This window comes from Vulpes vulpes, unplaced genomic scaffold (assembly GCF_048418805.1).
Source record: "Vulpes vulpes isolate BD-2025 unplaced genomic scaffold, VulVul3 Bu000000679, whole genome shotgun sequence".
NCBI lineage: Eukaryota > Metazoa > Chordata > Mammalia > Carnivora > Canidae > Vulpes > Vulpes vulpes.
The window spans coordinates 108,946-136,584 of NW_027325701.1; the positions used below are offsets into that span (position 1 = coordinate 108,946).

Sequence of the window (27,639 nt, forward strand, 5' to 3'; positions counted from 1 at the left end):
ACACAGAGAGAGAGAGAGGCACAGACACAGGCAGAGGAAGAAGCAGGCTCCACGCAGGGAGCCAGACGTGGGACTCGATTCCAGGTCTCCAGGATCACACTCCGAGCTGCAGGCTGCACTAAACCGCTGTGCCATCGGGGCTGCCCGAATTTGTCGTTTTAAAAGATGTCCTTTGGCTGCAAGCTATTGTGCATAAGGTAATAAGGAGAATTATTTTAATATCCAAATTATTTTGTTTTCCTTTATTCATTTGATATTATCAGAATATCCAATATTTATATTCTATCCTATTATTCCTATTCCTGCCTTGGTTTTTATGGTTTCAATTTTTAGTTGAATATATTAAATTCATTCCACTGGAGGATCCCTGGGTGACTCAGCGGTTTAGCGCCTGCCTTCCGCCCAGGGCACTATCCTGCAGTTCCTTATCAGGCTCCCTGCACGGAGCCTGCTTCTCCCTCTGTCTCTCTCTCTGTGTCTCTCATGAATAAATAAATAAATAAAATCTCTAAAAATAAGTAAATAAATAAATTCTCCCTAATAGTCTTTTGCCAGGATCTTTCCATTCACTTCTTACCTAACTATAGCCTTTCTTCCAGAAAGGCTTGTATGAAAAATGTATCCTGCTATTTTACGGTAAAAACTGTTTTGTCTATATACTTTATACTTGGAAGATGACTTTGCTGGATATAAGATCCTTGTATCATATTTTCTTTCCTTGAGTCTCTTTGCAAGTGTTGATCTTCTATCAATGAATATTGCAGCCAAAGTGATTACCTGGACCTTCATTTTCAATTTATCTGTCTTGTTTCCTTTCCTTTATAAGTGACATACTCTTTTTCACCAAGAAGCCAAATGGATCTTTCCTAATAAACTCAACGGAACATTTGTTTATTTCATTTTCTCCTTCACATATTCAGTTTTGCACATGTTATATATTTGGTTCCTGTCTTTTCTTTACTACTTGTTCACTACTTATTTGAATTTAGTTTCCTTTTGTTAATTTTTCTCATTTCACTTTTCTATATATCCTACTGTTCTGTTTCTTTTCTTCCTATTTATCTTCCTCTTTACTGGCCATTCTTTCCTGTGTGCTTAGTGTTTTTTTTTTTTTTTTTTTTTTTGTAAAAGTTGTGATTACATATTTAATATTTTTGTGTTAATGTTGGGAGTGTTGGATTCAAATTTTATCTGCTTTAATGTCTCGGTTTTCTTCCATGTTTTTTCTCTGTTGGGAAGTTTTCCTATTACCCCTTTTCTTTTTTTTTTTTATTACCCCTTTTCTTAAAGTAACATTATATGGATGCTTTATCTATTCCCCTTTGTTGGTTTTGTTGTTGTTTCTTTCTGTGAGGTTTTTTTTTTTTTTTTTGGTTTGCTTTTTGGCCTATTTTTGTTGAGTTGGATTTTCAGAGAAGAAATTAGCAGGGGATAGCAATGACCGCATTCTTAAGTACTGGTTCTTAACAACTTTTGTCTAATTTCTCTGTAGATGTTTGCCTTTTATTTATTGATATTATTTGATTACTGATATTAAGAGCCCTTTATTTACTAGAAATTATTTTGTTACATGCATAGTGTTATTTAAATGAGCATAGAAGTCCATGTAGTATTATTTTATAAATCTTTATAAATCCTCATTCACTTTATGTATAACCTTTTGTCATTGATGGTTCTATTAGGATAACATAAACCTCTTTAAATATTGCAAGCAATTTAGAGTTTAGCACAGCAAATTAAGTGCTTACAAATCTGTTGAAAGGACTGAGAAGTAAAAGGTCAGGGCATACCACCAATAGATCTCAGGTTTGTTGATAGCTTTGGGGGAATTATGAAGTTCCTATTTCCAACCCTGCTCAAAAGGTACGGGAAGTCACTGCTGTTGGTTGCTGCAGGGCAGGCTGTAACACTGAAGAGAATGATTCTTAATGGCCAGCAGACACTAAAAATTCTCACATTCACCATATCCATGCTTTTGCTTTCTGATGCAAAAGGAAGAATAGAACTGTTTCACTTCTGCCTTCCAGATCTAACAGTCACTCATATTATTATAATCTAAACCAAAGCCCTGCCACAAAGCACCCTGGGAAATTTGTGTTCTAGACATGCTTCTAAGCTATAGGAGAGAGCACGGAAGGTGGTGAGAATGGTTCTGAGTACCAACAATCCTTTTCCTCAGTGCCAGTACACAGCCTTCTATTCAAGCTTATCTCCCAAACAATGGCAACAAGATCATGTGACTGACAAAGATGATGTGCAAGTGACAATGTGTTTGCTCTTTTCCTGAAATCCTCATCATATGTTATACTATATATAGCATTAGATAGTCTTTATTTCTTTTCTAGTGTAATCACAAACCCCCTTCTATAACCTGTAAAGACTGATTAATAAGTCATTCCCTCAACCCTTTATAAAAATTGTGCAGAAAAAAAGAAAGTCTTCACTTTTTAAATTCATATTATTTACTTGTTTATTTATTTATTGTATACTCCATACCCAGTATGGAGCTTGAACTCACAATCCTGAGATCAAGAATCGCAAGTTCTACTGACCAATGTAGTCATGGCGTGCTGAGAAAAGAAAAGCTTTAAAAAAGGCAACTGATAAGATACAGAACAATGAAGACAATATGATTATTTGTCTAGTCTTTGTTTAACAACTGGTATTTAGTTGCTATTTAAAACTTGTTTCTTTCACTTTCCATGCTACGTTCCATTTATACTCAGTCAGTGCCTCAAAAGTTTGTGATACTCTGCTTAGTAAGGTGATTCAAACTTTGACTCCTTAAATATCATGCTATGTTTGATATTTGATTGCTGTGGCCTTGAGAACCCATGAGTTGGACAAACATAATCCTCTCTGCTTCTACTGTGTAGCAGAAATTATATTGCACCTTACTATTAAGATTGTAACTACAAACAGTTGGCCTTTACCTATTAATTTGGTTGCATTAGAAACTCAGTAAGAGTAAGGTTTTTTTTGTTTTGTTTTGTTTTTAATTTCGAGTTCATTGAAACCATCACTGTGCCCTTGTAAAACAATTCCGCCTTTGGAAACGAACACCTGTAAACCATCAAAGCAGTAAATTATAGGGAGGGGAGACAAAATCATTTTTGAGGGTGTTCTGAGGGATTATAATGAAAGGAGTCATTCTCACTTTCAACCATTGAGTTTCCAATCTGTTTTCTAAGACAGAAAAAAACATTTGTGGTCATAAATAAAAAAAAATTTAGAACATTTCTTCAATTCTACCAGGTATTTTCTATAAGCCATTCCACTATATAACTGGACCAACTGCTTCTGGGTAATGAGGCACCCAACAAGGTGAGTGATTCCCTTGGGTATGAGTCCTTTGCTTTACTCTTTTGTTGTAAAGTGAATGCCTTGGTCAGAAGCAACATTGTATGGGATGATAATTGTAGCAAATAATGTATTCTATAAATCAGTGGGTAAGACTGAGGGCAGGAAAATTAGAGACACAGAATGGAAATGCTTATCTATAGTAAGTGATAATATCAATGGGGGGAAGGATTACTACTCTTTGATTCAAAAGGGTAAACATTCATTAAACTGCCACCAGAACTTACTTCCACCCTTCCCTCTGGGGCTAGTGTTTGAGGTTTTTCTGACTCCAAGATACTTGGCAATAAAATCAAAGTGTAAGCCAATCTTCAATATGAGATCAAATGATGCTAACTTACATACACACATTTATAGTTGTATTACCAAAAAGATCCCTGGAAAAATGATAGGAGCTGATAGATTTTTTTAAATATATATATATATATATATATATATATATATATATATATATATACACACACACATATATACATATACATATACATACACACACACGAGGGAAAATAGAGGTTCTATAATGCAATGTGAAAGATGTTAGTTTTTCTGATCCTGCTATGGTAATAGCTGAAATTAATCTCTCAACAGCTGAGAAATTTGGCAGAGGTATTTGGAGGCTGAGAATGTCCCTATGAGAAGAAGAAATTTTTAAAAATATAAGAGGAATAATCAAGAATAGAGAATTCCTGTTCACCTTTCCAGCTGTCACAAAGTGGTGGCTCATATTTTTAAAAATGATATAAAGAAAATTCCCCAGGGAAGGAATCAAGCCAACAGCTTTAAAGAGTAAAATAGCTGCAGAAATCTTTAAAGGAGTACATAGACTGAGAAAGTCAGGGTGAGGACATGGAAGCAGTAATCCAAATGGAAATAACAGGTCTGTAAAGATAGGATGGTGAGAGAAGAGAAAAACAGACAAGAACAAAGACACTTCCTACAGACATCTGAGGTTGTGCAGAGATAGAGTATGGAGAGTAAAAGGAAAAAAAAAGTTGCAGTTTAAGTTGGCACTAAAGAAAAACAATGGTGATACTTGTGCTCCCTAAATGATGGTAGCAATATTTATAAAGGAACTTCAGAAATAGGAAAGAAGGAGTCTGAGCTGATGCAAGGTGGCAACAAAATAATAAGCACTTGCTTATTTATTGGAAATGATCAGCTCAAGAACTAAGTTCAAGGAAGTAAGTACTCTAAAGAAATGTTTTACATATTTAAGCACATCTTACATATGATTTACTACACTATTTAAAAATAGTAATTGCAAACAGAATCTCGCCTTGGTAATTTTTGAAAATTGAAAGACTAAAAGTTGTAGACAATGAAACTGGACCTTGATTTCAAGAATTTTCTAAGCATAGCATAAAACATATGATAGGCACAACGGTAGCAAGGAGAAAAGCTATTGGGTTGAGGAATTTGAAGAGATACCATGCTTTAAGAGGAAAGTGGGAAGAATATTAATTTTATTTCTATGAAGCAAATGTTTGATTAGGAAAACAACAACACAAACAGTTTCTGTTTAAGACCATCTGTCTGAACACTGATGAAATATGTGAAGACATTTCCCAGCAACCCCATCAGCAGCCCATACGCAGTGGTGGGGGATTGTGTGTGAAGGGTGTAATAGTGCAAGGTGCCAGAGAAATGAGACAAGCCTGCTTTTATAGCTTCTGTCTGTATATATGGCCTGGAGACTTTTTTACAAGGAGATTCTCAGGTACTTCCAGGAAAGTAAAATACACAAGTGAAACTGGGACTCTAATATACACTCAAAAATGAATTTTATTTAATGCAGCTGACATTGCTTTTTACAGGAGGAGCACAGGTTGTAGACAGATACGAAGAGAGTTCTCTAGAGAACAGTAGGAAGTACAATTAAACAGATCAAAGTAGCAAAACCATAAATGTGCTACCAGATGCAAAAGTGGCACTGTGGAATGTGACCATGCAGAGAGACTGACTCAAGGAGAACTACTGGCTTGCACTCTTTAGAGAGGACTGTGGTGCAAAACAAAACGTGGAGAAGAAAAGCAAATGAAATGAAGGCAAAATCCACTATTAGAAAGTAGAGCAAGGCTGAACAAAGAGCTTCCAGGGATCATTTTTGTGTGTGTGTCTTAGTTCTATGTGGTCTCCTCACAAGCAGGTTACTCACGCTACTTCAAGTTCCATTGCACACACAGGAGCAGCTTAACGGAGGGTTACGTACCTGTTTACAGGAGAACAATTACAGTTTATTGTTGTATTTTCCTGTGTCAAAGTGAACTGGAACATTACTTTGGGGAACAAATTTCACATTTCACTAACTCATGTGAAAGCATGAGCAGATAGGAATGCTTTCCGGAAGATAAATTTTTGAAGGAAGAAAAAGGGAAATCTTGAAAAGGATATGGTGAAGTACAGTATATGACAGCATAGGAGTATAAAAAGCCACTTAAAAAAGCAAAACCAAGAAAGTATCCTACTTAGAAATAACAAAGGAAATCTCTCTGTATAAAACAGAAATTGATGAGCTTGAGGATGAAGATATTAAAAACAGTTTTCAAACATCTAAGGGAAGTAGTAGAACAGAGTCAAAATAAAGTGGTCTTTTTGGAAGGAAAAGAAACTTCTGGTTAAAATATATATAATGTTCTGCCTGAGGGAACCAGGAGTGGAGGAGACCAGGGAACACACACTATGAAGTGCTTGAGAATCAGACGGCTCAAGTAATGAAAATAAATAATCGTAATGATGTCACATACACAAACATGCATACATGATAACCTGCTTACATGATATTTTACGTGAGTTGTTTGATGTTTTTAATAATCCTTCAGTCTAGTTATCTTAATTCCCATGTTGCAGGTGAAAACACTGAGTTTCAAAGAGATCTATCAAGATTTCCATGAAAAAATAGTTATTAATCTCCCTTATCATCACTTTTGCCTATGGACTCCTTATTTATGGAAGTGGATTCCTATATTTAGAATGAAATATAAAAGCTTGGGTTTTTATTTGGCATGTCTTTTTTTAACATTTCTTTCTAAAAATTCTTATTGTATTTTATGTAATTATTGGTCTGCATTTGAAGATAAATCAGGAAATAAAACTTTCTTTACCACCACTAGGTAGAAAAATACTGTGCTAGAAGACAAAATCATTCACTAGAAGGGCTAACCAGAGAAATTATAACATAAAAATAAAAAATAATAATTAGAAGAGTATTAAGGGAAAAGTGGTAAAAACTGGAGTGAATTCAATTTATGATAATAGATGTTACTTTTTAACATGTTTGTTGGTGTAAAACACATAGGTATCATATACACAGAACTTCTTAACATAGAGGGAATCCCACCTTATAAATAGGCTTCGATTTTCCACCTTACACCATTCTGGCATTGTGTTAAACACTATGAGAGACATGGAGTGATAGAAGAATTTTGTATTCAGGAGTGAATAAAGGGGAGAGGGTGGTATGCACAGATCAGGCAATATAACTATAATTAACCCTGAACATTTACTTTTCATTAAATTATTCCATTAGTTTTGTATTCATTCATTCACTCAACAAAGAATTTATATATTTATCTATATAATTATCTATAGCCACTAAGGAAACCAGTATGGACTTTCCATAATAAGTTAAAAATAGAACTATCATATGATCCTGCAATCCTACTTTGGGGTACATATCCAAAGGAAATGAAAATAGCATTATTTACAACAGGCAAGATATGGAAATAATATGTGTCACTTAATGGACAAATGGATTAAAAAAAGATGTGATACATATATATAAACACATGATGAAATATTATTCTGCCATGGGAAAGAAGGAAATTCTGGCATTGAAGACAATATGGATCTTGAGGGCTTATGCTAACTGAAATAAGCCAGACAGAAAAAAACAAATACTGCATGATATTATGTATGTGTGAAATCTAAAAAGAAAAACAAACAAAAAATCCAAAACACAGAAACACAAAACTCATAGAAACAGATAGTAGAAAAGCAGTTGCCAGAGATGGATCCATCTCTGGTAAGAGGGAAAAGAGGGAGAACTTAGTTAAAGGGTACAAACTTTCAGCTACAAGATAAAAGAAGTCTGAGCATCTAATGTGAAACATGGTAACTACAGACAACAACACTGTTACATAATTGAAAATTGCTAAGACATTAGAATTTAAATATTCTCACCAAAAACAAAACAAAACAAATCTATCATACCTCAGGGATAAATTATTAACATTTTTGTGGGCTTCATTCCAGGTTTAATTTTGTATATATACATATATGCATATGCACACGTGTGTATATCTTGTTATATATATATATAATTTAAGGACCCTTTGTCATCTTATAGATCATGAACAGTTTCTTAATCATTTAGTAGTCTTCTATAATGCCATTTTAATAGCTATATATTTTTCCAGTACATGTGTGTATATGTGTACATGTGTACTATTAATTTAATAATTTCTCTGTGTTGGGTATTTACATCACTGTCAACATTTCACTACTATAAAAATGTTGTATTAAGCATACTTGAGGTGAACATGAACATATCTGTAAATTCTTCTTGTGAGGAGTGCCTAGAAGTCTAATTGTTACATATGATATTTTGCACAGTTTTCTGATTTATAATATACATTGGTATTTATATTCCTAAATCACACTACAGAAAAATTTGAACTTTTTTTCAAACCAGCTGTTAAACATGAGTGTCAATTTCTTCACGCTCTTGTGAACAATGGGCACAATTAAAACTGTTTTAAACAACAACAAAACAAAATTTAAAAACTAAGGGAGAGTTTGCCCATTTACACTTTTCTTTTTTTTTTTTTTTTCCATTTACACTTTTCAAACAAATTCCTACTGGCACATATATCTTTTTCTTTATATATAGTACATAAATCTCTATAGTATATCTCTATTCTCTCTCTCTCTCTTTTAAATATTTTATTTATGTATTTATGAGACACACACACAGAGAGAGAGAGGCAGAGACACAGGCAGAGGGAGAAGCAGGCTCCAGGCAGGGAGCCTGACATCGACTCCCTCCCGGGTCTCCAGGATCACACCCTGGGCTGAAGGAGGCACTAAACCGCTGAGCCACCCAGGCTGCCCTCTATTTTTATCTTTGTCTCTGTATATTTAATATGTATTCTTATATAACTATTCCTCATTGATGAACCACCTAAGCTCCTTACTCTGAAGTCCTAGGCATATATATAGGTTCCTGTGTTCCACATATTGGTTTCTGGGCTTTCAGTGACTCCGGGTCACCAAAATTTTCTACAATTGTCTGGTGAATTAAGTGGAAGGTATTTCATGAAAGAAAGGTGTGGGATGAAGATGAGAGTGGAAAGGAAGGCTGGTGGAAAAATCTTAGAAGGTGCAAAATTTGGAAGCCACAGGGTTTGTGGCTGCTAGGGAGACTTTAAGTGGAAAAAAAGGTTTATTTGGAGAATAAACCTCTGCAGAGAAGTGGTTCTGATGGAAGCAAAATTGCTAATTCACTCCTGAGCAGAACTCCCCAGACTCAGAGTTAACTAAAGAAAGAAAGAAAAAAAGTTCTACATCTGCTTGCATAAAATTATTTATAACTCAAAGTAGTGTTTGGAATTTCACCAAGAAAAAAATTATTATGGTTAGCGTATACCCAATTTTCCAATACAAATAAACAGAAAGGGTTTGAGGTTATTAATCAATCATGTGTTGATACAGGTAAGTTTATGCTTATTGTTTTTTTTCCCTCACAAACATAAACTAAGTTACTCTGCAAAAAGAAAAATTGTGATTTGCTCTGAGTTTGCTTCTTGGAATGTGGATTACAGAGATATGTATTCTAATTATTCCCAGTGTAGGGATCTGAGGAAATTTACTGGACACTGGGAAGGAAAGCACCAGCATTGTAAGAAAATTGGAGAGTGATATTGTCGTTTCCAGAATTAACATGTCTTATTTCAAAACTGCCCCTAAATTTGTTGGTATGGGGAAAAAAAAGAGAGAGAGAGAGAAAACAGCATCTTCTCTGAGGTTCTAGATACCTGGTCCTGTCACTCAAAATACAGGTAATTATAATTATAATTTGAGAAAGTTAAATGACCTGGACTTCCTGGTAAGGCCTGTTTCTCTATCATTTGTAATAAGCATTCTATGGAAAGACGTCGTCCAATATTATATCAATGGATTTTTTTGTCTATTCCTGCTATTTCAAACAGCAGTTCTAATTCTTAATGGTGTTACAGAGAAAACAAAAGTCCCTTCCCATAAACAAGAAATTTTCAACCTGATTTTTAAGCAGACTGCTAATTGGAACATAAAGCATATTAAAATATGATGGGGACTCCAAGTGCCAGGAAAGACCAAAAGGGGGGCAAACTATGGGTTTATACATCAAATCTCAGGACACATCTTCAGCAAAAATCAAGGTCTCTGTGTATTTATGTGTGGTTTGAACAAGAAGACATCATACTAATTCAGAGCATAACTTTTTACTGGACGAAGACAAGTAATTTCTTTTTCAGTTATTAACCAAATAATAAATTATTTAAATAGGAGGTATTTAGATCCTGTTCACAGGTATGTATGTAGAGACTACCTATTTGAAAACAAGCCCTTTTTTGTGGGTTGAAAATCCTTTCAACCCACAAAAATAAGCCAATCTAAATATTCTAACTACTCTTTTGTCTTTTATGCTAGCTGTTTTGAGATATATTTCATTAAGGGGAGGATTTTTCTCAAATGGATAAAATGAGTAAATAATGTTGGAAAGCAAGGGCAAAAGTAGCAATTATTTGAAAAAATGGCCTGTAGGGTGAATTAAATAGTTATATATATATAATAAAATGATCAATGATTTTTTGGAAAGAAAATTTTTCATTTTCTGATGTATGATTCTCTGTAATCTCTATTCCTAAAAGACTACACCTATAAATGGGGCTACTGTGCCAGCAGCCAAACACTTTAGATTTCTTTTTTTTTTTTTTTTTAAACTACAGGTCACAATCCAGAGTGTAAGTGTGAATGTGTGTGTGTGTGTGTGTGTGAGAGAGAGAGAGAGAGAGAGAGAGAGAGATGACAGAGACAGAAACAGAGATAGAGAAAGAGAGAGAGAGAGAGAGAGAGTGAGGTGAGAAGGGGTGGAAGGAGAAAGAGAAAATATTTTGTTGCATTCCCCTATACAATGCAGTGCATCTTTGTTCTTTATTTGATTGCTATTTTATTTTCCTCCTCTCCAGTACCACATCGCTTTTTGTTTCTTTTTTTCCTCTGGGTATCTATATGTCGGCATATCTAACAACACTTCTTCACATTTGAAAGATGAGAAAATTACTAAATCCGCAAGTCCTTATATCTCATATAGCATCTGGCTTATATGGTATCTAGCAAATGAACCTAAACACCTTTAAGAGCTTAATAGTCTCTTTTTCTCCTAAATTTTAAAATTATTTCACAGTAAAACATTTTGGTATTTGGGAATGCATTTTAAGCTTCCCGTTGAAAATCACTGAATGTATATCCATCACCTCTGTATAACAAACTAAGCCAGAATGTTTTATAATTACTATTAAAATGGAAATCCCTAAGAACTAAAAATTTGAGATTTCCTTCTGTAAAACTGATTAATTAAAATTTTGATCCTGAGTTTTCCTGATTTAATTTTTTCATAAATAGACAAATAGATATTTATATGGTCTGCCAACTTCAGCTTCAGTATCTAGGGGGAAAAAGTTGTCAGACAGGCATGTAATAATCATATTGGTCAATCTAGCTTGATTGCTTTCTTCCAGCAATGGGCAGTTGTAATTTCCTATCACATTTATAGTCATTATATTTGAGAAAGGGCAAAATAGGTTAATGAAATCATTATAATTTCATTCAAATGATATATATTTTAAAAGCTCAATTAAAGAAACAGATACCAGGGCACCACATTTTATTTTGCCTTATGGAGACCACTTTGCTGTAGTACCTTTAAAAGATACTGAAAAAAAACACATTTACCAGTGCTGAAATGAATGTGAAGTCATTATCATTACTAAACATATCCATAAAGTAAATTTATTGTGAAAAGAGATGATGGGTTTTTTTTTTGAAATTCATTTGTTCTTTCATCTATCCAATGCATGTTTTATCAAATTCTTCTCCTTTTAAGATGGCATAACTGGTTTTAAAAGAGTACTCAGAAGTTAGACTAAGCCGGAATTTAACATCATTGCTTATTATTTGTTTGTTTTTAAGCAAGGTAATAAGTTTCTTTAATGATAAGTTTCTTTGTAAGATGGACATATTGATGTTACTATCCTCATTGTAATAAGGGAAAGAAATAAATATAAAATTACAGCGACTGATATACAAGATGTTAATAAATTTTATTATCATTTTTATTGTTATTATTATGTTGCAGCCTTTAGAGCTGTGGAACAGGTAGAGTTGAATAGTATATTCCCTTCCCCTCAGCTTACTGGTGTCCAGGTAAGAAAGCAGAGAGATAATATTAATATGGTAATATTGTGTCAAGATATGACCTAAACACACTTTATCTAAATTAACTCACTTATATTGTCAATGATTGTATGAGGTGAAATTTGTGGGTGTCCCCATTGTACAGACAAAGAAATAGTATCTCCAAGTTATACAGCTAGTTAAAGCTGAGTTGGGGGGCAACTGAGTGTCTAGGGGTGCCTGAGTGGCTCAGTTGGTTAAGCGTCTGCCTTCAGCCCAGGTCATGATCTCAGGGTCTTGGGATGGAACCCTGCATTAGTCTCCTTGTCCAGCAGGGAGTCTGCTTCTCCCTCTCTCTCTCCTTCTGCCTCTGCCTACCACTCCTCCTGCTTGTGCTCTCTCTCTCTCTCTCTCTGTCAAATAATTAAATAAATAAATAAATAAAGTCTTTAAAAAATGCTGAGTTGGTATATGAATCTAGGCAGTCTGGATTCAGAGTCATTGTCTTTGTGTTTGTTTAATCCTTAACATTATAACTGTATGCTTCCTAATTCATACTACCTATGAACCCTTGATTCTTTGGATTAGAACAATACCTAGAAAAATCTGAGATACTTCAGAATCTTTCTATCAGTACTCTATTCATGGCTATGAAATCTCAGGTAATAACCATAATTTCTTCCCATAAAAGAAAGAGAAATGGCTGTCCCCAACCACATTCAGTGTTTTTCTTCTAGTTATAACTCAGCCATCTGGATATCGGTCTCTGCACACAAAATAACCCAAATTTCCAGAGTGAAAAGGAATTTCTCCATATTTTACAATTATTCTAACATCCCTTGCCCAAGATAAGCAAAATCCATAAGGGCATTCGGCCATGACCTTTCCCCCAAACACTACTGCTCCTTCTGGCACAAATAATCCATGTTCTTCACCCAAGTCATTTATTGCACATTTGCTCTGGACCCAGCAGCAGGAAGATAATGAGAGAAATTCAACGCTACTATCCCCACCTTCTGGAAGCTTACAACCTTTTTAAACAAATATGCAACCATAATGTATGACCTCATTATGGCATCATGAAAAAAGAATAATATCTATGTCCAAAACAAACTTGCATATATGTAAAATGGCACTTGGTTATAAATACAGTGCATTCTGCTTATTTTAGAATTATTTTCTGCCCTCACTCAATGATAAAGAATCCAGACATTTTTCATTTCCATAGTGGGGCAGGGGAGGCATAATTCCTATTTCATCCTTATAGAGACAATGTATTTTCTGGGGAATTCCAGGTTTATGGGAGTATATTTTGACTTTAAAAGAAAATTGTTTCTCTCTTGGCAACACTTTAGACACCAAATATGTAGATTTTCTACACCAAGAAATTCTCCAATTTTCTGCAGATACCAATTACATGTCCTACAATTTATTTTAATTCCGTTACTAACTACCCAGGATCAGTATGCAGACCCCAATGATTAAAGCTTCAGACTGTCCCACCTCAAACACCAATCACAAGTAGTGGGTCCCCAGGTTACCCACATTTTTGCTGGAATTGGCTACAAATCAGAGATTCTTTTTTAAAAATAATTTATTTATTTATTTGTTTGTTTGTTTGTTTTAGAGAGAGCACACATACGCACAGGTGCCAAGGAACACTGTATATACTTTTTTTTCTTCCAAAAATATGTAGCTAAGTGCAAGAATAACATACATTTTACAAGTTTTAACTAGTCAAGCTAACAGTTTTCACAACATATCTTCTTCTAATATAATTACAAGGAAACATTTCATGTAGTGTGATTGTCACTAGAAAGATTCCAATTTAACTATAATAGCATTAGTGAGTAACAGGGCATGGAAATGAGCTGTACAAACTAGCACCATAAGGAAAAGATTTTATATCCACACTATTTAGAATGGGATCACTACTATCTTTGTGTCTCTGTGATTCCTAAGTTTCTCAGGTAAAAATAAACTTAACATAGTTAAACAAATAACATTTAAAATGAAAAATTCAAGTTTCTATTGAGTCAGAATTTGAGGCAAAGATACAATTAATGTTTCCTTTACCTACACTCTCCCCCATACACACATAACTAAAATCAATTAAGACCTATCGTCTCAATTGATAGTAAATTTCATATAGACTAAAATATGCTCATCCATTTTAAGCTATTCTTTTGTCTCAGATTTCCAGCACACTTGGTTACATACAGGTATAGATATAGATTAAGGCTACATAAGGTATCTGCAATATAGGGACTTATGCAGATATGAACAAAGTGATGGAAGTAAATATTAATTGATTAATATTAATATTAATAATTAATTCTAATAACTTTTTGACGTATGACAAGGAGGTAATTCCCAAACTGGGAAACATTTTCATTATCTTTCCAACCCATGCATTCTGAGAGGTAGTTTTAATAACATATACCACTAATATAATACATTTGACTGTTTATTGATTGATTGATTTTTGTTTTATTTTATTTCTTTTTAAGTAGGCTCCACACCCAGCATGGAGCCCAACACAGGGCTGGAACTCACAACCCTGAGATCAAAACCTAAACTGAGATCAAAAGTAGGTCGCTTAACTGACTGAGCCACCCAGGTGCCCATAAGTTTGACTATAAAAAAAAAATTAAGTATTGTTTCTCTAAATCAAACCATAATAATTGAAGGGTACTAAATTTCAGTCTGTAGTGAGCTATTAATTAAAGATGAACATATCTGTGTATTTCAACAGAGCAGAAGGTGTTGAATTTCAGGAAATTTGCAGGCCTAGGAGATATTTGCATTTTTAAAAGGAATCACAAGAAACACTATTGTATGAATTTTACACCCACGGATCTCCTAAATTTTAAAATGAAACCAATAATGTGTCTTGTTCCAAAAGTATGATTGACTTAATGTGTTGAAGTTTTTTGTTTTTAATATATATAGTTTTTCCATGACCAATTAGTTGATATACAATGGCCTGTGTCTTCTCCTACAGTATGTGATACATTTTTGGTGAACATGCACTATATTTGCTGCTTCCATAATAAATCTTCAAGTTATCTAACAGAAAGATGTTTATACAATGGGTACAGATGGTATAGACTGACAAATTTTTAGACATTACTTCTTAACACAGTGTCTTTTAACACAGCTTCTCTGGAATGTTGCATATAGGAATTCTAGTTAGAGAAAACATATGTAAACTATGTCTTATAATAAAAGGTAATTTTTTAATCTTTATATTTGTTGTTTAAAATGGGATTGCTAATGTCTCTGTTTCAGCCTTTATGCTAGTTTTATTTTTTGAGATGTAATTAACTACAATAAAGTCTAATTTATAGTTAGAATTTGGTAAGTTGTGACAATATATAAACCTGTGAAACAATTAATACAATCAGGATATTGAACCCATCTCCATAACCTACAAAAATTTGTGTCTTCCCTTGGTAATCACAGTTCCCAACCAAGCTACCTCCAACCTTTCCTAGGCAATAACTGATTTTATTTCTGACATCTTTTATTGGTTTGAATTTTCTAAAATTTTCTTTAGTTAGATCCTATAGTATATGCTTTTTTGTGTGTGTCTTATTTTTTTTAAGATTTTATTTATTCATGAGAGACACACACAGAGAGAGAGAGGCAGAGACATGAGCAGAGGGAGAAGCAGATTCCCTGGGGGGACCCTGATGTGGGACTTGATCCCAAGAACCCAGGATCATGACCTCACCCAAAGACAGATGCTCAACCGCTGAGCTACCCAAGTGCCCCTCAGTTTTAAGATATTATGAATAATAATATTATGAATATTATGAATAAAACTACAAACAATTTGCATATAAATCTTTGTATAGGTATTGCTTTTTTTTTCCTCTCAGGTATATGTCTCAGATAACACAGTAGTGTTATGTTTAACCATTCAAGGTTTAAATCTTACTATTTTTGTTTCCATTTTTCCATGTGTTCTTTGTTGCCTTTTTCTTCTCTTTAATTTATACTAATTGGATATTTTTATGAATTCACATATCACTTTTGTTCACCAATTAACTATAAATACTTATTTTAGTGATTGCAGGTTGATGGTATATATGTTTAACTTTTCAACACTTCAAGTAATATTAAACCATTTCATGTAAAGTGTGAGAACCTTATAATAGTATACTTCCATTTCTATCCTCATGGCCATTTGTTATTGTTGTCACACATTTATTTCCCCATATGTTATAAACTCCACACCACATTGTTATTATTTTTGCTTTAACGGTAAATAATCATTTTTTCCAGTTTAAAATTGTGGTAAAATATACATGATATATTAAAATTGACCATCTTGAGGGGATCCCTGGGTGTCTCAGTGGTTTAGTACCTGCCTTCGGTCCAGGGCAAGATCTCGGAGTCCTGGGATCAAGTCCTGCATCGGGCTCCCTGCAAGGAGCCTGCGTCTCCCTCTGCCTGTGTCTCTGCCTCTCTCTCTCTCTGTGTCTGTCATGAATAAATAAATAAAATCTTAAAACACACACACATACACACACACACACACACCTCCCTGTTTATCTACAATGGCTGTGCAAATTTGCATTCTGATCAACAGTGCACAAGGGTTCCAATTTCCTGGAAAATATCCCATGTACAGTTGAAAAGAATGATTGTTGTTGGGTAGAGAACTCTATATATATGTTTGTTAGATGTAACTGGTTTAGTTGTGTGGTTCAAGTCCTCTATTTCCTTCTTCCTTTTCCAGAGAAATCTCTTCTGATTTTTCTAATCATTATTGAGAGTGAAGTATTAAAGCATCAAACTATTATTGCAAAACTATTTCTTTAAGGCTTCTTCCAAGAAGAAAGATTAGATTACCAAGGGAAGACAACCTTGCTTTATATATTTTGATTGTTATTAGGTATATAAATGTTTATAATTTTGTATCATGCCGTATGAACATTAATATATAATGTCCCTTAACTTTTATTACCTTTTTTTCATTTAAAGTTTATTTTTTCTAGTGTTACTATAGCCACCCTCTCCTCTTTTGGTTACTATTTGCAAGGGTTTTTTCCATCTTTTCACTTTCCACACGTTCGTGTCTTGGATCTAAAGTGAGTCTCTTATAGACAGCAGATAGTTTAACCATGTTTTAACCCATTCAGCCATTCTCTATGTTTGGATTGGAGAATTTAATCAATTTATATTTAATGTAATTACTGATAAAGACTTCTGTCATTTTGCTATTTGATTTACATCAAATATGTCTTATAGCTTTTTTGTCCCTAATTTCTTGCATTACCATATTCTTTCATGTTTAGTTGATTCTTTTAGTGAAACATTTAAAGTCCTGTCTAACCCCCTCTTGTGTGTATTCTAAAGCTATTTTCTTTGTGAATACTATGAGGATTATATTTAAAATTATACCTGAAACTATAATAATATGCTAATTTGAATTTGTCAATACTATATGAAAGCTCTGCTCCTTTATAGCTCTATCCCTATTCCTTTCAGGTGCTGATGTCACAAAATTACATCTTTATATGCTGTATATCCAAAACCGTAAGTTGATATTTTTTTAATTCACCAGTTTTTTTAAATTATGTAGAAAACAAAATGTGGAATTACAAACCAAACTTCCAATGATACTTTTAGACTAATAATAGTATTTTAAAAAGTTTTCATTTCTTATTCCTACAAAAAACAGAAAGTAAAGTTACCAACTATTGTTACAGTAATAATAGCTTTTGTAATTGCTTATATATTTATATTTCCTGAAATCCTTGTTTCTTCATACATCTTTCAGTTACCATCTATTATATTTTCCTTTTGACATTCAAGACTCTAGTATTTCTTGCAGAGCATGTGTAGTGGTAACAAATTCCCTCAGATTTTTATAAGACAAAAATCTTAATTTATGATATTTTTGAAGTACAATTTTGCTGGATATATTATTCTTGGTTTATACTTTTTCTTCTTTTAGAACTTGGAATATATCAGCTCACTTTCTTATGGCCTCCAAAATTTCTGGTGAGAAATCTGCTTATAATTTTAGTGAAGATCCCTTATATATGATAAGTCATTTTTCTTTTGTTACCTACAAGATTCTCTGGTTTTGGCTTTTGGCAGTTTGATTAAAATGGGTCTTGATGTGGGTCTTTGAGTTTATCCTGAATAGATATGGTTGAGCCTCCTATACTGGCTTGAATAGTAATCTCCCAAAATATATATCCACTCAGAACCCATGCAGGTGACTTTATTTGAAAGTGGTGTCTTTGTAGATACAATCAAGTTAAGATGAAAACATAGTGGATTAAGGTGGAGCTTAAATCCAATATGACTGGTGTTCTCATAAGAAGAAAGAGATTCAGAAACAAATCCAAAAGGAGAGCATCATGTAAAGACAAAGGCAGAGAGTGGAGTGATATATCTACAAGTCAAGTAATTTCAAGAATGGCCAGCAACCACCAGGAACAAGGAGAGAACCTCCAGTCACCACCAATCTTGTCAACACTTTAATTTGAACTTCCAATCTTCTGAATTATGAGAAAATAAATTTTTGTTGTTTTAAGCTACCCAATTTTTAGTAGTTTGTTACAGTGGCCCTAAGAAACTAATAAAACTCCCCTTAGTCTTTAGATGCATAAGGTTGCAGCTGAATTTGGAACTTCAGTTGTAGACCTATTGGAATATGTTTCTTTCACAAATTAGAATAGCAAATTAATGGAATCCTTATTTCCTAGTGATGAAGTTTAGGTAATGTGAGATTATATAGTGTCATGGTGTTTGAAAAATGTATGAAGAGTTTTAGGTTTATGTGGATGTAAACTCGGGGTCCTTGCTTTCTGTTGTCCTTTTAAGATACGTCTAGGGTTACTGTACAAAAAGAAGGACTTTCGAGAGACTGGAGACAAGGATAAAGAAGAAAAGATCTGAGAGCTATTTCTAAGGAGGAAAAAATGGCCTACCCCAATATTGATTCCCTCCCTTATGTTTTCCAGAAATATTTCAGGATTTCTATGAGCCATTGTCTGCTATAAGCTTATCACTCTTACTCTTCCCTAAAATACTTACTTATTATGACTATCTGATATAAATTCACCATAATATTTTAGTTTAAGGAAATAAGTTCATTTTTTATTGTATTATTATTGTCACTGTTACTATTTTCAATAACAAGCTGTCAATTTAATCGGGAGCAGATATGACTTAACACACTTGAGTAGAAAAGGTAACTCTAAGTTTCTACCAGCTATCTTGCTTTGTCTTTTTGCCAACAGAGATGTCCCAAGCAGAGATTGTTCCTTTAATCACAGTCCGTAATGGAAAGGCATATAAAGCATACAAACATATAGCTCCTGACTAAAAGTAAATGTGCTTAAAATTACTAAAAGTAATGTTTTATGCCACTGAAGTTTGGGAGCTATTTGTTACCAAAGCAAATCTATCTAAAAACAGTCTTTAAAAATAAAAATGTAACAACTTTTACAAGACTAAGTTTAATGGTTGGCAGATGATTAATGGGTAAAATGAAATTTTGTAAATTTCTTCATCTTTCACAGCTTAGATGGAATATATATTGTTGTAATTGAAATATCACAAAAAATAAAAACTAGAACTATTACCATTTAATATTTCTTTCTTAATTCTCTCTCCTATTAGTAGCCTTAAGTAACATTTATTAGATTTAGCAAATGTGTATGCATTGTAATAGGACTTTATGGAAACTCATATCATGGTTTGGAATCACTTTCCACATTTATGATTTGGAATCATTTTCCACATTCATGATTTTTCACATCCTTGTGATGCGCTCTGCGCAATAAAATATAAGGGAAATCACAGTGGATCAGTTATGCATTTAGGCCTCAAGTGTTATTGAATACTTCTGCCTATTTTCTGGAACTCCTTCTATGACTATGAGAGAAAGCCAAAGATAGCTTATTGGAAGATGAGAGACAGGGGGGATGCTAGAGCCAGCTCTTATTGACTTGGAGGAGCCAATCATGTGTATCTTTTACGAACTTCACATTCAGCTAAATCACATCGTCGTTGCTAGACCAAAATTACCAAGGCTGAACACTGATCTGCCTTTCTGAGTCAAAATGTTTTCTCAGTGTTATCTCTTTGTATTGGGGTCTTAATTCGGTAAATTTTTTCAACATTTGAAATCACTGAGTTTCTGAAATCTCTATTTTATTTTTTATTCCTACTTGCAAACTGGCCACTTTTTTTCAGTTTGCCTCTTTTTTTCAAAATACGTTTCTTAAAGAAATCACCCCAAACTGAAACATACTACCAATGCCAATCTTTAGATCTAAACATTTCTTAGTTATCCAGTCTTCCTTGTAAATTACTTCAAAAAACAATTTTATCAAATATTTCACCAATGCGGTCTTTAACTTCTGATTAACGTTGTCTTTTACAATCTGGAGAATTTATAAGCCAATGCCACATACTTTATTTTTTAAGGCACCACTTTACTTTTGATACTATCAACTGGGAGGTTTGTCTCAACATTATACTCCGCCAAGAATATAATTTGGTGACGATTCTACTGTCTGCAGTGAGATGTAGATTGCTGTGGTAGTGAAAGGGGACATTGCAAATTATGTCCTACTTCTTAGAGGTTTCTACTCTAAGAAGCACATGACTTCATATAATGTGTGGAGTGGCAAAGAATAATACTATCATTTTCCCAAAAAGAGGGAAAGCAAAAATCTACAATAACATTAATGATTACTACGGTAGCTATTAAAAGAAGAAATAATAGAATATCACATATACCAGATCTAAAGAATGACATGATTTGAGGAAGAAAGACATGTGGCTATTTGTTTTGGTGTACAATGATATAATCACATGCAGAGTGCAGAGTGCAATATTGGATGTGAAAAGAGAGCCAGCATCTGGATGCTGCACAGAAACAGTATCAATGACCAGTTAGTCTTAACAAGAGCAGCAGGGTGAAGAAAAGAAAACTACAGCAATATTCATATGAGTAACTACATGTCCTATTCCATTTTGGCACGGAAGGCGGCTCAGAATATCAAGATAACAAAAAGTAAAAGATGTATGCCTCAGTTTCATTCTTGGGATAGCTATCTGGCTAGTTTTGTGGGAAAGAAGGAGGCAAGCATTAAAACGAATATGAAACTGAAGCTTTAAAGTTGGCCAAATTTTTGTTTATAATTGAAATGACCATAAAATTGGAAATGTGCACAAGACAGGCACTACTGTGGAATTAGAAGGGAGATTTTAAAATATTGCTGAAGGCAGTGTTTGTACACAAACAAAATAGGCACAGCCATTTCTTATTATTGGTGGGTAGTTATATTCTATAAAGTGACCACACATGCCAAAATAGCAAATACAGAACCACTTTTCCTAAGGATAATGCAGGGATATATTCCTGAGAACTGATCACAACATCTTTATCAACTGATCAATATATAACTTTGTTTTATGTTTCTCTTTAAAAATACTTTCTTTAATATATATTGTTGATTGATTAACTTTGAATTAATGGCAAATAGCACTATAACTCTTGTCTGAATGCAGCTTACCACATGTATTTTCTTTGTAAGACACATTGTACACTTTTGCACATAGGAACACTAGACAGCACTTCAGCATGATATTGGAGACCAAAAGAAGCTAAATCAACGATAAAAAGCTTAAATATGTAAAAACAAAACAAAGAATAAAAACCAAAGTATGACACCAAATAGACTAAGGGATATGGCAGGAGGAAGGATTATTAAGTTGAGACTATTTCACTTACAGGTGAGAAATGTCGACCGTACCTTGATTCTAAGTTTTCGTAAAAATGCAAAAGTCTAAGACTCTAAGAAGTGTTGTGAGAACAGAGCAAATAAGATATTTCTGTGGTTGGAGTAGTGAGTTCTAATTTGGAGTTCGAGAAGAACTTTTCAAAGTTCTTTTCAAGAATAATTTTGAATAAATAATAAACGTATACATATATATTTGTATGCAAATGTATTTATAATTGTAAGAAATCATGAAACGTCAGGAATATAAAAAATGAGCTATCTCTCTTACTCAAGTCCTCCTACTATTCAGAACTCCTTATTGGATGACACATAGTGTTACAAAGAGGGAAGGAATCTAGAAGGACATGGCATTTGAACAGGGCTTTAATAGGTCTTCTGGATTTGGAGAAATGAAGATGCATTATCAGTGCATTTATAGAGACAGTATGAGAAAATCTCGATTGAGGGGATCCCTGGGTGGCTCATTGGTTTAGGACCTGCCTTTGGCCCAGGGCGTGATCCTGGAGTCCCGGGATCGAGTCCCACCTTGGGCTCCCTGCAGGGAGCCTGCTTCTCCCTCTGCCTGTGTCTCTGCCTCTCTCTCTCTCTCTCTGTGTCTCTCATGAATAAATAAATAAAATATTAAAAAAAAGAAAATTGCCAATTATAGATTTAGTGAGAAGTTCCAAGTTACATGATCATATTACAATTCTCTTTTGAATCATGAGTTAAATATGCCAAGGAGTAGAAGTTATATCAGTGGATCTCAGAAGTGTATTCTTAATTTCCCTTCACTGTTAAAATTGTTCCTTAATATCCCATGAAAATCTTTACCTATTAATTTCATCCTAGTGACTTATTTTAGTACAAAAAGGATTATATAAGACTACAAGAAAGCCAAATCAAACAGTAAAAAGAAATTAATGAAATACAACCTTGTTTGAATTTAACTGTTATTTCTGATAGTTTCAAAAACCTTTGGGGTTTTAAACAAACTCAACTGAAATAGTTCTACAGTCCCATGAAGTAGGTGCAGGCATTATAATCTCTATATTACAGCTGGGAACCTTGAGGCACAAAGCCATTTAAGCGATATGTCCGAGGTCACTGAGCAAGTAAGTCACTGGTGAGGCCAATAATAGAATCCCAATTGTTCAGCTAGTTCTTTGTTCAGAAGACCATATTGGTTTTTTTATTACGCCAAGGATAAAATTTAGCTTTATATCAGAGGATATTTCTTCTTACATGCCAACCAAAAAATCAACATTTAAAAAAGTCATTAAATGGGGATCCCTGCGTGGCGCAGTGGTTTGGTGCCTGCCTTTGGCCCAGGGCGCAATCCTGGAGACCCGGGATCGAATCCCACATCAGGCTCCCAGTGCATGGAGCCTGCTTCTCCCTCTGCCTGTGTCTCTGCCTCTCTCTCTCTCTCTCTCTCTCTCTCTCTCTCTCTGTGACTATCATAAATAAATAAAAATTAAAAAAATTAAAAATAAAATAAAATAAAATAAAAAAATAAAATATAAAAAAATCATTAAATGGATATTAAATCAAATCATATTTCATGCTTGAGATTTTCAAGTTACTCTCAGAAAAGTGTTTTCTTGTTGTTTAAGAGGAAAATACCCATACATAGTTTTTTGTTGTCATCATCTCAATTCATAAAACTTTTCTCCCTCCCCTAAATATTTAATGACTCTATTTAACTATGAGTATGTTCTGGTTTCTGCACAAGAAAATGCAAGCCATAGTAATTGGCTTTGCCTTCAGACAGCTGAGTCAGCAAGAAATCAGAGAGCCTATAGAAACCTTTTTATTTCCTATCAGTTTTTCAGAGTTTTAAGCCATTGAAATATATTGAAAAAATCTGGGAGGGAACTAAACCATGCAAATTAACCTTACATCTGCTTTATACAACTCTTGAACCTCCAGATTTGTAATTCCTTATCTGTGGCTGCTCAAACAATTTTCTGGTTCATAATGCTGTCTGTGCCATGGTAGGAAAGGAAAGTGGATTATAGTCTGAAGCACATGTTTGTCTCAAAGTGCTTCTATTTTTCCAGTCACGAAGAGAATCTTTTTCCCCTCTTGTGGGAATCCTCGAGAGCTAGAAATTCTATGTTTTAAGTTTCATCCCTACGCATATGGATTTTGTGGAAATGATTTTATAAAGTTCAAAGTTGTTAAATATATTAAAAGAAATATATGCTCCTACACTCTAAAAAAGGACTATAGATATATTTATCTCTCTTTATACACTATATGCCTATCACATATAAACTCATATAGACATACATTTACACAAATGTAACATAGGCCATTTTAGAATTACAAGCAATTATAATAATAGATAGCATTTACTAAGAAATCACCTTTTACCAGACACTCTGTGAAAGTTTTTGTATATAATATCTTATTTGTCCTCATTACATTACAGAGTGACTATTATTATTCCTTTGACTTACTTAACAAGGAAACTGAGACACTGAGAGCATATGTCAATTGTCCAAAGTTACACAGCTTTTACGTGGGACAAGAGTGTTGGAAACACAGGTGGTTTATTTTTCCTACACTGCGTGTGAATAGAAATTATTTGTGGACATGTGAGTAAAATAAAAATGTGTAAAGTCTAGAGCTTTAGTCAAAATTGACTAGATTCATAAACTAAGATCTAGAAAAGAGAAATGTCTTCCATAGGTTGTACAGTCAGTCACCCAGGTCCCAAATCTGGAAAATGGCTCCGATAGCATTGCATTATTGCTCTCACAGTTGTCATAATGAAATGATGTCATAAATTGCAAAACAGGTAGGAACTATCTTTTATATAGATAGCCATTTTTTTTTTACATTTTTTCGGCTGAGATAATTTTTAAAATTAGGTAGATGAAATATTTTCCACTTGTTTAGTTTTCTGTTAATGTTTATAAGACAATTGCAAAGGATATATATATATATATATATATATATAGGGATTTCCATTTTCCTATGGCTAGTGTTCAACAGCTTTTCTCCACAGCCATTTATTATTCAAACTCCTTCTCCATAAATGTCACAGAAATAGCTTAAGACACTCGGATATCTGAAATGCTACCATCAGTGCAACATCTTAGTATTTATCTTAGGGTAATCTTTTTTGGTAGGTTTTACACTCTTTACTCTTCCCTTTCTCCTCTGAGTTTGTCTCCATGTTATTCTGGTCACACCTGCGACTTTTAAATGTGCTTCCTCTCACTTCTGTGTGAACAGTTCTTTAACAAATATTGATGTTCTTAATTTTTATTCTATAGCCTACTATTCTTAGTATAAACCACCCCATGGTGGAGGGTGATCATATTTCCCATAATAAACATATTTGGATAATTCTGTATGTGAATGACATGCACACACATACACAACAGAGGACAGTGACCTTCAAATTCCACTTGTTTACTGTACTTTCTCAACCATCCACAGTGAAGGGTACAAAACACATACCAATGATGGTCAGAGGTAGCCCCACAGGGATAGAACACCTATACTGAGGTCGAAAGCTCCAGAATGATTCAGTTATGTGACTGTATCTGGAATAATTTCTTGAAGTTCTATTTTTTAGTAACTATCTTCATGTGGTACTATGTTGATAAAATTTCCTGCTAAAGGTTCATTAAAACAAAACAAAACAAAATGAGAAACCAGATTCAAAAGCTTCTCTGATCTCCCTTGGTTTCTGGAAGGACCTCACTTTCCCATTTAAGGCTGACTTGCTACAATTTAAAACTTTACTCTCAAACTCAACAGTAACATTTCCTCTCTCACCTTCCCAACTGTGTAGCACAGATTAGTCTTACCTTGAGCTAATGAAAGATGGAGTTAAGCAGAGAAAATTATGGTCTGTCTTTCCCAAACTTCCCTTCCCTCCTTTTGTGTACTGAGGCATGAGTTAAGAAAGGGAACTCCAATATTTTCTTACTCACTAGCGTGGGATTGTAGTCTTTTCTTTGCTTGATATAATTATTATATCCCTTGTCTATGAGCTCCAACAAACCATGACAAAGTATTTGTGTGTAGCTCCCCTAGGCATTTTTACATGTGTGGGTTTGGCCCCATCTCTCAGCTGACCCTTAGCTGATGAATTCCTTTAATGTTTAATGTCCCTTTTGCCCCTTCACTCCTCAAATCTGTAGGTGTCATGGCAAGGCTATATCCCCCAATTGTATTTGCCCTTCGAGGTCCCGTGGGACCCTGCAGAATGCTCCCCCTGTATCCTTGGAGAAGGTGTTTCTGCTCCTTCTCGTGTCTGCAGCTTACCCATACGCACAGATACACACATTCTCTCCCCCCTCTCTTTCTTTTCTCTTTCCAATTCTCCTTCCTTCTGTTCATTTAGCACAGGAGATTTTCAGGAATCCTTGTTCCAAGCACATGTATAAACAAAGAATGAAAACTGCTTCCTCTTCTTGAAGCCTTTACCAAACTTTCAAAATAAAATTCATAGAGCCCCCTTCCATGTCCCCAAAGTGGGGAGGCTTTCCATGAACAGCAATCTCTGCAACATGTCAACCATAGTATTATTTTCCAATGTTCATTCTATAGTAATTGGTAGGGATGAATGAGCAGGGTTAACGTGTGTCCTTTCTCTAACCGGCACCTCTCAACAATTCCAATTTCCGGTGGTTCTCTGAATTTAGAATGTTAAGTACTTAAAACAAGGTCCCGTCAGCTTACACCATAAGTCCAGAATACAAGAAACCACCCACATTTTGTTACACTGGATCAAAGATGATTCATGGGAGAGAAAGCAGTGGTTGCAAAGGCCCTTAAGGGCCATTGTCTTCTGGCATCTTAACAAACTCTGACTTCATCTTTGACATTTAACTGCTGAAAGTTTTCAAGCCCTGTGTCTTCTGCCCCACAACTGGCTAAGCTGATAAGAAAGGCTGGGTGCTCCCTCCTTTGGCAGGAGTAGGAAACTCCAACCATGCAAATCCCAGGAACATTCAAGGGAACATTCACTCAAGCAGATCCCCTAATTTCAAGAAAAGCCTAACTGGTCTCTTTTATCTGTTATCTCCAGGCTCTGCTTTTGGACCTGCTCGTGAGATAACAGTTTTTTTTTTTTTTAAGAAGGCTTCATTATGTGAGTAATAAACCTTTCTGTATCCTCTCTGTTTTGTGGGGGTTTTTTTGTTTGTTTGTAAAAAATCACTTTTTGTTTAGGTATCCATGACATGTAACGTCATGTTGCTTTCAGGTGCACACATAATGATTCAATATTTGTATATATCATGAAATGATCATGATGCAGACTCCTGACCGCACTCCTGCCAAGGAAGAGAACCTGCCCCTGAAGCAAGCCCGGGAATCATCCTTATGATGATCCTTTGAGAACGTACCTTGCAGAAACGTAGTAGGCCTGGAGGGAGCTGACTAGTTCCCGATGAAGACGGCCGCCTTGGAGCACTCCCATCCCCAGCTGAGGAAGCTCGACGGGGCGTCAGTTGTGCAACGTGTCGTGGAGGCCAAGCATCTGGGCAGGCAGCCCCAACTGGTCGAGGGTCTGACTAGGGGCCCAGTCACCCCACAGTGCAGCGCATCCCTGGACAATGGAGGGAGCCGGTCCTGTCACGGCAGGGAGGTGCCCCTGGAGATCTGGCTGGAAGCCCTGGAGGAGGCTCCCCACATCCAGGACCCGCCCCGTCATCCTGTGCCATGGAGCCGGCCGGCAGGTGCACGTGCTCTGCCTGCCCAGGCCTCCCCACGCAAGCAGCGCGGCCTCCCTGAGGAGAACGCACACGCCGCGAGGACCCGCCAGATCTGGCGTCTTCGGCCCACGGCCCAGACCCGGGCGCTCTCCCCCGGACCGCCAGGAGCGTCTCGTGTGTGGACGAGACCCAGGACAGGCGGCGGCTCACGTCTAGGACACCGCCGAGGAGGGGCGCTGCGTGCGGCCAGCGTGCGTGACGTGCGTGCGTGACGTGCGCCTGACGTCCCCATACGCAATTATCTACTTAGAGGCTTATGAAAGATTTTCTTCACTTTTTAATTGAATAATTAATATAAATATTATTGGATATGCAGCCATGTATACAAGGCTTCATTAAATCCACTA

The 27,639-nt window shown here is 35.1% G+C and overlaps 1 long non-coding RNA gene across 2 annotated transcripts; it reads left to right on the forward strand.

Annotated features, from left to right (window-relative positions):
* Positions 1-27,045, forward strand: LOC140596676 (uncharacterized). Of its 2 annotated transcripts, XR_011998581.1 has the most exons (5): positions 1-197; positions 17,293-17,340; positions 17,762-17,808; positions 26,605-26,667; positions 26,782-27,045. It is a non-coding gene; the product is annotated as an uncharacterized lncRNA (long non-coding RNA). The 2 variants fall into 2 exon arrangements; XR_011998580.1 differs by lacking the exons at positions 26,605-26,667; positions 26,782-27,045 and having other exon boundaries at positions 17,762-17,943.
* The last annotated feature ends 594 nt before the right edge of the window (positions 27,046-27,639 follow it).